Below are 13,111 nucleotides of genomic sequence, written 5' to 3' on the forward strand. Positions count from 1 at the left end.
TTTTGTGATTTTATTATATATAGCAGAACACACAAATTTCTTGTCTATTCTCGCACTGCTTGTACGCAAAAGAGTAAATTAAAAAGAGTACGGAGTTGAAGACAAAACTCAAGAATGTGGAAATATTTTACTGTCTTTCTTTGTTATGCAGATTTTACGTTGATTGTGCACAAAACAAATTGTACACAAAAACAAGGTACAGAAAGGTGTGTTGTGTGTCGCTCATATTTCCATGCGGTTGCTGCTTATGCCTGTTCTGCTTGCGCGCTTCCTTTATCAATTCGTTTCATATGTTTTTGGTGTTTCTGTATTCGAATGACTATTCCATTCTAACGAGCACTGGAAGAAAGTGACGTCTCTTTTTCTCGTGTTTTGCTTTTGGTACATACAATAATGTTCTTTTTTGTCATTGGTCTTCTTGTCAGTTGCTTTTTTTTCTGTTTTGTGCTCCCATTTTGTGCAACAATGAAAACACATGATAGACTGTCATTATTTTTAATGTTACTTTATTTTATTTTATATTGCATTTTTTCACTCCTTAATAAAAATGAAAAATTTTTTAATTTGTGCAATGGAGTTTTAAAACTTCTTAAATGAAATATAGTGAAGTAGGAAATATTTAATTGATTTTATTTTATTTTTTTTTTTATTGGAAAATTAAGTTCCACTAATGCATTTAAAATTATTTTTCTTATACAATTACATATTCTTATAATATCTAATATTCCAAATATTTATATAAAAATAAAATAGCAATAATAAGGGAAGAATAATAAAACATTGGTCTGACCGATTCTGTTTCTTTGTCATAAAAGTTTACTCACTTACTTATAATCAGTATAATAAAACTTTTTTTTATATATGAATTTGACATATTTTCTCGTTTAGAAACAAATACTTGCAGCCGACTATGGATCAGATTTATCATCTGTTAAAGAAGAATTGGATAGTCAACAACATGAACACAAAATTATCGATAAATTTCACTCTAAAATTGTAAATGACGAGCGGCACCAAATGAAATTTTCTGGCGAAGAATTGAACAATTATCAAGATTTACGACGCCAAATGTCTACGCTTTGTGGATTGGCTTATAGAGGCACGTCCATCTTTCTCACCACCACGACGAGACTTACGTCCACCAGACAGTGACCCAGGAGCAACACAGTATTATAGCCATAGACTCGATGCACTAAATATAAAATACGATAGATTATTAGAACAATTATCGCAGAGGCTTAAAACAGCTATCGAAGTAAATGGCAGCGATGGCTTGGTAAGTACCATTTTCGGGATTATAGAATTTATACACAATAAGCGATTTTATTTTTATTTTTAATTAAAATACCGTCTAATTAAAACCTAAACTAATAAAATAATTCACTTGATATTTCTATTTATTTCTACTGATCTAGAAGTATAAATTACTTGTAATGATGATTAAAAGTGTGATTTTTCCATCATTTTCTGCAAACTTTAAAATAGAAACTCGTTTTCTCATTTTTATTGCAGTAGTTTTATTTTTAATTTATTTCATCAAATATAGGAAATAACTTGTTTTTTTTTTATCCACTTTATGGTTGGATGTATATTTTACTTATATTTATTCTAATACTCCAACGAAAAATCATTACTTATATTTTTCAATATTTTACAAACAATTCTTATTATGAGAAGATTTAGTGTTTCCAGCAGAGATCGTAGGCAAACGTATTTGTGCCAAATTGGATGGCACCCAAATTATAAAGGTGCATTTGGATAAGAATCTACAAACGACCATTGAGCACAAAGTAAGTGTTAAATAACACTTATTTCATTAAATCTTTTTTGCACTTGTGTTTTTTGCTGTTTAAAATTAGTGGTCCAATGTTTCGTTTTACGCTTCATTGCTCAACGAATTGTAGCTCATTCAATATGGTAACATTCATCAAAATTTAATGATCGTACGCAATAACGTTGCCAGCAATTATTCATACTGTCTAAATAATAATAATTCATTAACAGAATAATTAACAATTTGCATATTTGCATACAGGAATTATTTGAAATAATTCTGTATGTTACGAATACGCGAACGAGTAACGCGTGATTATCGTCACTTGTCTATAAGTTTTGTTGTAACATTGAAAAATAAAAAGTGTTGTAAATTTTTTGCATTGCTATTTACTGTTATTCACGATTTAAAAAATTTTTGTGCATTTACCAATATTGAGTGGTGCTCGTGTCGGTTATCTTCATTTCTGAACTTCGAATTTTTACTACATTTTTTGGTTTATCATAATCAAACGTAACTGTAATAAAGAACTTTAACATGAATCGGACTAGAAGAAAAATTGAACGCCCAAAGATCCCCTACTCAACGCTAATATATTTTCGAGATGGAGTTTCTGGTGGATGAAAAAAATATTTCATAAGGGTTTGCAAGGACCACTTGAAGAGGAAGACTTATATCAGCACCGTAAAGACTTAGATAGTGAACGAGTAACTACAAAGTTTTCGTAAAAACAAGACTGTGCAATAATCCGTTCGCGTAGTTTAACTGCTGTGTATTTTATTTTAGAAGATTTAGTGTTTCCAGCAGAGATCGTAGGCAAACGTATTCGTGCCAAATTGGATGGCACCCAAATTATATATAAAGGTGCATTTGGATAAGAATCTACAAACGACCATTGAGCACAAAGTAAGTGTTAAATAACACTTATTTCATTAAATCTTTTTTTGCGCTTGTGTTTTTTGCTGTTTAAAATTAGTGGTCCAATGTTTCGTTTACGCTTCATTGCTCAAACTGAATTGTAGCTTATTCATATATTGGTAACATTCATCAAATTTAATGAGTGTAGCAATTAACTTGCAGCAATTAATTCAATATGTCTTAATAATAATAATTCATTAAACAGAATAATATAACAATTTTGCATGATTTGCATAAGGATAAGGAATTATTTGAAAATAATTTCTGTTGTACGAATACGAGAACGAGTACGCATAATTACCGTACATTGTCTATAAAGTTTTGTTGTAACATTGAAAAAATATTGTAAATTTTTTGCATTGTTATTTACTGTTATTCACGATTTAAGAAATTTTTGTTGCATTTACCATATTTGAGTGGTGCTCGTGTCGGTTATCTTCATTTCTTGAACTTCGAATTTATTACTACATTTTTGGTTTATCATAATCAAACGTAACTGTAAATAAAGAAATTTAACATCAATCGGACTAGAAGAAAAATTGAACGCCCAAAGAATCCCTACTCAACCGCTAATATATTTTCGAGATGGAGTTTCTGGTGGATGAGAAATATATTTCATAAGGGTTTGCAAGGACCACTTGAAGAGGAAGAGTTATATCAGCACCGTAAAGACTTAGATAGTGAACGAGTAACTACAAAGTTTTCGTAAAAACAAGACGGTGCAATAATCCGTTCGCGTAGTTTAACTGCTGTGTATTTTATTTTAGAAGATTTAGTGTTTTCAGCAGAGATCGTAGGCAAACGTATTCGTGCCAAATTGGATGGCACCCAAATTATATATAAAGGTGCATTTGGATAAGAATCTACAACGACATTGAGCACAAAGAAGTGTTTAATACACTTATTTCATTATAATTTGTTTTTGCCACTTGTGTTTTTTTGCTGTTTAAAATTAGTGTCCAATGTTTCCCGTTTTCACGCTTCAATTGCTTCAACTTTTAATTGTAGCTCAATTTCTAATTGGTAACATTCATCAAATTTAAATGTGAGTCTAAGCAATTAAACTTGCAGCAATTAATTCAATGATGTCTAAATAAATAATTATTCATTAATCAGAATACATATAACAATTTTGCATGAATTTGCCATAGGAATTATTCTTGAAAATAATTTCTGTTGTAAACGAATAAGAGAACGAGTAGCGTAATTACCGACATTGTCTATAAGTTTTTGTTGTAACATTGAAAAAGTGTTGTAAATTTTTTGCATGGCTATTTACTGTTATTCACGATTTAAAAAATTTTTGTTGCATTTACCATATTGAGTGGTGCTCGTGTCGGTTATCTTCATTTCTTGAACTTTGGATTTATTACTACATTTTTGGTTTATCATAACCAAACGTAACTGTAAATAAAGAAATTTAACATGAATCGGACTAGAAGAAAAATTGAACGCCCAAAGAATCCCTACTCAACCGCTAATATATTTTCGTGATGGAGTTTCTGGTGGATGAGAAAAATATTTCATATGGGTTTGCAAGGACCACTTGAAGAGGAAGAGTTATATCAGCATCGTAAAGACTTAGATAGTGAACGAGTAACTACAAAGTTTTCGTAAAAACAAGACGGTGCAATAATCCGTTCGCGTAGTTTAACTTGTGTATTTTGCTTTAGAAGATTTAGTGTTTCCAGCAGAGATCGTAGGCAAATGTATTTGTGCCAAATTGGATGGCACACAAATTATAAAGGTGCATTTGGATAAGAATCTACAAACGACCATTGAGCACAAAGTAAGTGTTAAATAACACTTATTTCATTAAATCTTTTTTTTGCACTTGTGGTTTTTGCTGTTTAAAATTAGTGGTCCAATGTTTCGTTTACGCTTCATTGCTCAAACTGAATTGTAGCTCATTCATATATTGGTAACATTCATCAAATTTAATGAGTCTAGCAATTAACTTGCAGCAATTAATTCAATATGTCTAAATAATAATAATTCATTAAACAGAATAATATAACAATTTTGCATGATTTGCATAAGGAATTATTTGAAAATAATTTCTGTTGTACGAATACGAGAACGAGTACGCGTAATTATCGTACATTGTCTATAAAGTTTTGTTGTAACATTGAAAAAGTGTTGTAAATTTTTTGCATTGCTATTTACTGTTATTCACGATTTAAAAAATTTTTGTTGCATTTACCATATTGAGTGGTGCTCGTGTCGGTTATCTTCATTTCTTGAACTTCGAATTTATTACTACATTTTTGGTTTATCATAATCAAACGTAACTGTAAATAAAGAAATTTAACATGAATCGGACTAGAAGAAAAATTGAACGCCCAAAGAATCCCTACTCAACCGCTCATATATTTTCGAGATGGAGTTTCTGGTGGATGAGAAAAATATTTCATAAGGGTTTGCAAGGACCACTTGAAGAGGAAGACTTATATCAGCACCGTAAAGACTTAGATAGTGAACGAGTAACTACAAAGTTTTCGTAAAAACAAGACGGTGCAATAATCCGTTCGCGTAGTTTAACTGCTGTGTATTTTATTTTAGAAGATTTAGTGTTTCCATCAGAGATCGTAGGCAAACGTATTCGTGCCAAATTGGATGGCACCCAAATTATAAAGGTGCATTTGGATAAGAATCTACAAACGACCATTGAGCACAAAGTAAGTGTTAAATAACACTTATTTCATTAAATCTTTTTTGCACTTGTGTTTTTTGCTGTTTAAAATTAGTGGTCCAATGTTTCGTTTACGCTTCATATATTGGTAACATTCATCAAATTTAATGAGTCTAGCAATTAACTTGCAGCAATTAATTCAATATGTCTATATAATAATAATTCATTAAACAGAATAATATAACAATTTTGCATGATTTGCATAAGGAATTATTTGAAAATAATTTCTGTTGTACGAATACGAGAACGAGTACGCGTAATTTTACCGTACATTGTCTATAAAGTTTTGTTATAACATTGAAAAAATATTGTAAATTTTTTGCATTGCTATTTACTATTATTCACGATTTAAAAAATTTTTGTTGCATTTATCATATTGAGTGGTGCTCGTGTCGGTTATCTTCATTTCTTGAACTTCGAATTTATTACTACATTTTTGGTTTATCATAACCAAACGTAACTGTAAATAAAGAAATTTAACATGAATCGGACTAGAAGAAAAATTGAACGCCCAAAGAATCCCTACTCAACCGCTAATATATTTTCGTGATGGAGTTTCTGGTGGATGAGAAAAATATTTCATATGGGTTTGCAAGGACCACTTGAAGAGGAAGAGTTATATCAGCATCGTAAAGACTTAGATAGTGAACGAGTAACTACAAAGTTTTCGTAAAAACAAGACGGTGCAATAATCCGTTCGCGTAGTTTAACTGCTGTGTATTTTATTTTAGAAGATTTAGTGTTTCCAGCAGAGATCGTAGGCAAACGTATTTGTGCCAAATTGGATGGCACCCAAATTATAAAGGTGCATTTGGATAAGAATCTACAAACGACCATTGAGCACAAAGTAAGTGTTAAATAACACTTATTTCATTAAATCTTTTTTGCACTTGTGTTTTTTGCTGTTTAAAATTAGTGGTCCAATGTTTCGTTTACGCTTCATATATTGGTAACATTCATCAAATTTAATGAGTCTAGCAATTAACTTGCAGCTTAATTCAATATGTCTAAATAATAATAATTCATTAAACAGAATAATATAACAATTTTGCATCATTTGCATAAGGATAAGGAATTATTTGAAAATAATTTCTGTTGTACGAATACGAGAACGAGTACGCATAATTACCGTACATTGTCTATAAAGTTTTGTTGTAACATTGAAAAAATATTGTAAATTTTTTGCATTGCTATTTACTGTTATTCACGATTTAAAAAATTTTTGTTGCATTTACCATATTGAGTGGTGCTCGTGTCGGTTATCTTCATTTCTTGAACTTCGAATTTATTACTACATTTTTGGTTTATCATAATCAAACGTAACTGTAAATAAAGAAATTTAACATCAATCGGACTAGAAGAAAAATTGAACGCCCAAAGAATCCCTACTCAACCGCTAATATATTTTCGAGATGGAGTTTCTGGTGGATGAGAAATATATTTCATAAGGGTTTGCAAGGACCACTTGAAGAGGAAGAGTTATATCAGCACCGTAAAGACTTAGATAGTGAACGAGTAACTACAAAGTTTTCGTAAAAACAAGACGGTGCAATAATCCGTTCGCGTAGTTTAACTGCTGTGTATTTTATTTTAGAAGATTTAGTGTTTCCAGCAGAGATCGTAGGCAAACGTATTCGTGCCAAATTTGATGGCACCCAAATTATAAAGGTGCATTTGGATAAGAATCTACAAACGACCATTGAGCACAAAGTAAGTGTTAAATAACACTTATTTCATTAAATCTTTTTTTGCACTTGTGTTTTTTGCTGTTTAAAATTAGTGGTCCAATGTTTCGTTTACGCTTCATTGCTCAAACTGAATTGTAGCTCATTCATATATTGGTAACATTCATCAAATTTAATGAGTCTAGCAATTAACTTGCAGCAATTAATTCAATATGTCTAAATAATAATAATTCATTAAACAGAATAATATAACAATTTTGCATGATTTGCATAAGGAATTATTTGAAAATAATTTCTGTTGTACGAATACGAGAACGAGTACGCATAATTACCGTACATTGTCTATAAAGTTTTGTTGTAACATTGAAAAAATATTGTAAATTTTTTGCATTGCTATTTACTGTTATCACGATTTAAAAAATTTTTGTTGCATTTACCATATTGAGTGGTGCTCGTGTCGGTTAAATTTAATATTGTATAAAAAAATATTCACTTGATCAAATTTGACACTCAATTTAACATAAAATTCACACATTTTCTTTATGGATTTGTTTTATTGATTTAAATTTCATAATAATAAATAATCAATAGGCCCTCGTAAAGTTGTTCTAACGGTGTCGGAACGCGATCGATGCGTAGGAATACATACTTGCTCTCTGACAGCTCGCTGGGTACTAAGACTGGTTGTTGACCGTGTCGCAGTCCAGGTTGAGTTCGTACATTACCTAAGTTTCTGCGCAGTAACTTTACGAAGTCTGTTTCGCTTGGTTTGATTTTGACTTCTGTCAGCAACTGTACCGGGACTCTGAGAGGGTTGCCGTACTACAACAACAATGGGCTTGGCTGCTTCAGTTGACACTGTGTCTTGAAGTCCACTTAAAGCATGCTACCGAATATCATCAATTTTTTGCTGAAATAAAAGATGCCGAGCAATGGCTCGTGAAGCGTGATGACATTTTAAATAGCAAATATTCTCAATCGGATTTTGGTCTTGATCAAGGTGAAGCTTTATTACGTGGTATGCAGGATTTACGTGAAGAATTGAATGCTTTTAGTGAAACTGTTGCTAATTTGACCCATCGGGCTCAAACAATTGTTCCACTATATAAAAGACGACAACCGGTAAATAATCAATGCTCTGTACAAGCAATATGTGCTTATAAGCAGCAAGGTCAACTACAAATTGAAAAGGGAGAAACTTGTATCTTGCTCGATAACTCTAGTCGAGTTAAATGGAGAATTTGTAATTCAATAGGACAAGAGGGTTCAATTCCTAGTGCTTGCTTATTAATGCCTCCTCCTGACCAAGAGGCAATTGATGCAGCTGAACGACTTAAACGGTTATTCGATCGTTCTGTGACCAATTTCTTGCAGTGGGTCCAGAACAGCGTACAGCGATACGGCGTGCACTCAATGATGACGCAGATAAACTTTTAAGTGAGGGTGATCCAAATGATCCACAATTAAGACGTTTACGCCGTGAAATGGATGAAGTAAATCGTTTATTTGACGAATTTGAAAAACGCGCTAGAGCTGAAGGTAAATTAATTTAATTAAATTAGTTTATTTTTATTTTTTCGTAGGCGGTATATTCACCAATTATAAAAACATTTTATCAAATAACTGTCATACGAACTTAATTTCAATTAAATTTAAGTGTAAATTTTTTACTTGATGTTAGATTGAATACATAAATTTGTTTAGTACGAAAATAGTATTCTCTTCAGTAGTGTCTTATTAAAACTATTTCTGTATCGTTTGTGATGAAGAAATTATTTGCCAGCCGTAGAACTCGTGGTACTAAATAAATAATTTTAGCTTAAATTTAATTTTACAGATTTAAAACGTATTCAAATATTTTATTATACTTTTTAGAGGAAAGCAAACAAGTTAGCCGAATCTTCACAGAAGAATGCATTGCAATCAAAGGAAAACTTGAGGACATATTAATCTCAATTCTCGCTTTGGAAATTTACTTTGCTTCATTTCAAGAAGCGCCAAACGAAAATGGATGTGTGTATGCGAGAGTTGTCTGACTACGAGAGAAGGAATAGAGAAAGAGCGAAAAACAATATATTCGCTAATAAATTAATTTATAAAAAAATTGTAATTTATATTACAAATTTTTTTTAAACAATTATAATAAACTAAATATATATAAGCTTATAATATATGTTTGCCCCTTAACAAATATATAACAAAAAATATTTTATGCAAATAAATTTTGCGCGGCAGTTTTTTGCACTTGTCATTTTACTCTTATTCGTATGTGAATTTGATCAAAAATCATTTGCTCTGCTCTCTCACTGCAAGCAAACGGTTCAGTTTCTGTTATTTCTTCTTTCTCTATTTAACAACTTTTTTATACAGTTTTTCGATTTTCGTTTTTGCTGTTGTTTGTTTGCACAGAGTAGAACATAAATATTTTAGGCGGCCACCGTCTTGGAAGTCAAGTTATTTGTTTTTGAGGCCGTGCACTACACACTACACACATATGGTGTGTTTGTTAGTTTGTTTAATTTGTTGTGCAAGCGATGTTTGCAAATTTTCTTTTTATCTTCCCTTTCTGTTAGCAGAAGTAGCCAATTTCCTCAAAGAATTACTATTTTGAATCTTAAATTATTATTTGTTAATTTCAGAGCTACCTCAAACAAAATAAATCAAAACTTATATGCTTTGTTAACTAAAAGCCTGCAGTAAATTATTGAAATCCAATGCATTTAAAAATGTACGCATGTACATGTAAATGAACTGCGCATGTAAAACAAAATTTTTGAACGTGCAGCCAAAAATTGCGACATCAGAAGCACATTAGCCTATACGATATCTAGATATACTATAAAATATTATTAAATATTTACATAGCTTCCTTAGCAAAAAAAAAAAAAAATTGATTTTAGAATGACTTTAAAAACTTTATCTAAAGTACATACATATATATTTGATGCATGAATCAAACCTTTTTAGTGGTTCATTGAATTCTTTTTTTATAATAAAATTATTTGCGAATTAATTTAAGGATTAAGTTTGCAGAAAAAAAGGTTTTTTTTTCTTAATAAATTAATAATAGTAAATAATTACACAAATTTACCGGCTAAAAAATTCTTTTATGAGTTCATTTAATTTTTATTTCGACGAAATTCATCGGAATACTCTAGAAATTCATTTAAATCAGTGTCAAAAATGTCTTTAAAATAATTATTTTCTATATATGAAAGTTATTTTCTATGTAAATTGCTATAATTTTTAATTTTATTAAATTATTACATTAGTTTTGCTGATATAATTAATATATAATATATTTTTGAGTTAATTGAATTTTATTAAGTAAAAATTCATTTTCCTGCTTTGCGGGTTTTACTATTTACGTATATTAATAAACTGCAATTAAAAATGATTTAATTCATAAAATTGTAAAAAAATTTAAAAAAAATTATTTAAATAATTTATATTTATACATGTTATATAAAATTTAAATATTTAAAAAAACTAATAAGCCGAAAAATATATCAATTAAAGTGCATTTCCACAATCCACATTCATTGTGCAGTTTTATAAACTGTAAAACTTCTGCATAACATTTTGTTTGTTATTCAAAAGAGAAGGAACGCATATAAATCATACAGTTACTATACTAAACAATTGGTGAGAAGAGCATTGTGGATTGTATTGCATACAAGTTTGCTAATACAATCCACACAAACTGATTTATATACACGACTTCTCAGTGTTTCAGTTTTATTACGTTTACAGCGTTTGAACAATACGGTCGCGATCTGTAGTGTACGGAAAAATTTTCAGCGAAAATTGAAAATTGTGTGTGAATATTTAAAAATAAATAGTTAAAACATAAATAAATTTGAGTTTATTTAACAATAATTATTGTTTTTATATTCCAAAATAAAATTAAAATTTTGTGATTTTATTATATATAGCAGAACACACAAATTTCTTGTCTATTCTCGCACTGCTTGTACGCAAAAGAGTAAATTAAAAAGAGTACGGAGTTGAAGACAAAACTCAAGAATGTGGAAATATTTTACTGTCTTTCTTTGTTATGCAGATTTTACGTTGATTGTGCACAAAACAAATTGTACACAAAAACAAGGTACAGAAAGGTGTGTTGTGTGTCGCTCATATTTCCATGCGGTTGCTGCTTATGCCTGTTCTGCTTGCGCGCTTCCTTTATCAATTCGTTTCATATGTTTTTGGTGTTTCTGTATTCGAATGACTATTCCATTCTAACGAGCACTGGAAGAAAGTGACGTCTCTTTTTCTCGTGTTTTGCTTTTGGTACATACAATAATGTTCTTTTTTGTCATTGGTCTTCTTGTCAGTTGCTTTTTTTTCTGTTTTGTGCTCCCATTTTGTGCAACAATGAAAACACATGATAGACTGTCATTATTTTTAATGTTACTTTATTTTATTTTATATTGCATTTTTTCACTCCTTAATAAAAATGAAAAATTTTTTAATTTGTGCAATGGAGTTTTAAAACTTCTTAAATGAAATATAGTGAAGTAGGAAATATTTAATTGATTTTATTTTATTTTTTTTTTTATTGGAAAATTAAGTTCCACTAATGCATTTAAAATTATTTTTCTTATACAATTACATATTCTTATAATATCTAATATTCCAAATATTTATATAAAAATAAAATAGCAATAATAAGGGAAGAATAATAAAACATTGGTCTGACCGATTCTGTTTCTTTGTCATAAAAGTTTACTCACTTACTTATAATCAGTATAATAAAACTTTTTTTTATATATGAATTTGACATATTTTCTCGTTTAGAAACAAATACTTGCAGCCGACTATGGATCAGATTTATCATCTGTTAAAGAAGAATTGGATAGTCAACAACATGAACACAAAATTATCGATAAATTTCACTCTAAAATTGTAAATGACGAGCGGCACCAAATGAAATTTTCTGGCGAAGAATTGAACAATTATCAAGATTTACGACGCCAAATGTCTACGCTTTGTGGATTGGCTTATAGAGGCACGTCCATCTTTCTCACCACCACGACGAGACTTACGTCCACCAGACAGTGACCCAGGAGCAACACAGTATTATAGCCATAGACTCGATGCACTAAATATAAAATACGATAGATTATTAGAACAATTATCGCAGAGGCTTAAAACAGCTATCGAAGTAAATGGCAGCGATGGCTTGGTAAGTACCATTTTCGGGATTATAGAATTTATACACAATAAGCGATTTTATTTTTATTTTTAATTAAAATACCGTCTAATTAAAACCTAAACTAATAAAATAATTCACTTGATATTTCTATTTATTTCTACTGATCTAGAAGTATAAATTACTTGTAATGATGATTAAAAGTGTGATTTTTCCATCATTTTCTGCAAACTTTAAAATAGAAACTCGTTTTCTCATTTTTATTGCAGTAGTTTTATTTTTAATTTATTTCATCAAATATAGGAAATAACTTGTTTTTTTTTTATCCACTTTATGGTTGGATGTATATTTTACTTATATTTATTCTAATACTCCAACGAAAAATCATTACTTATATTTTTCAATATTTTACAAACAATTCTTATTATGAGAAGATTTAGTGTTTCCAGCAGAGATCGTAGGCAAACGTATTTGTGCCAAATTGGATGGCACCCAAATTATAAAGGTGCATTTGGATAAGAATCTACAAACGACCATTGAGCACAAAGTAAGTGTTAAATAACACTTATTTCATTAAATCTTTTTTGCACTTGTGTTTTTTGCTGTTTAAAATTAGTGGTCCAATGTTTCGTTTTACGCTTCATTGCTCAAACTGAATTGTAGCTCATTCATATATTGGTAACATTCATCAAATTTAATGAGTCTAGCAATTAACTTGCAGCAATTAATTCAATATGTCTAAATAATAATTATTCATTAAACAGAATAATATAACAATTTTGCATGATTTGCATAAGGAATTATTTGAAAATAATTTCTGTTGTACGAATACGAGAACGAGTACGCGTAATTAACGTACATTGTCTATAAAGTTTTGTTGTAACATT

General features: G+C 30.0%; 1 long non-coding RNA gene across 1 annotated transcript; it reads left to right on the forward strand.

Annotated features, from left to right (window-relative positions):
• Positions 1-879: 879 nt before the first annotated feature.
• Positions 880-12,257, forward strand: LOC119663500. The gene is made up of 2 exons (XR_005251053.1): positions 880-1,276; positions 11,870-12,257. It is a non-coding gene; the product is annotated as an uncharacterized LOC119663500 (long non-coding RNA).
• The last annotated feature ends 854 nt before the right edge of the window (positions 12,258-13,111 follow it).

The sequence above is a fragment of the Teleopsis dalmanni genome, unplaced genomic scaffold, assembly GCF_002237135.1.
Source record: "Teleopsis dalmanni isolate 2A unplaced genomic scaffold, ASM223713v2 unscaffolded_contig_0482, whole genome shotgun sequence".
In the NCBI taxonomy this organism is placed as follows: domain Eukaryota; kingdom Metazoa; phylum Arthropoda; class Insecta; order Diptera; family Diopsidae; genus Teleopsis; species Teleopsis dalmanni.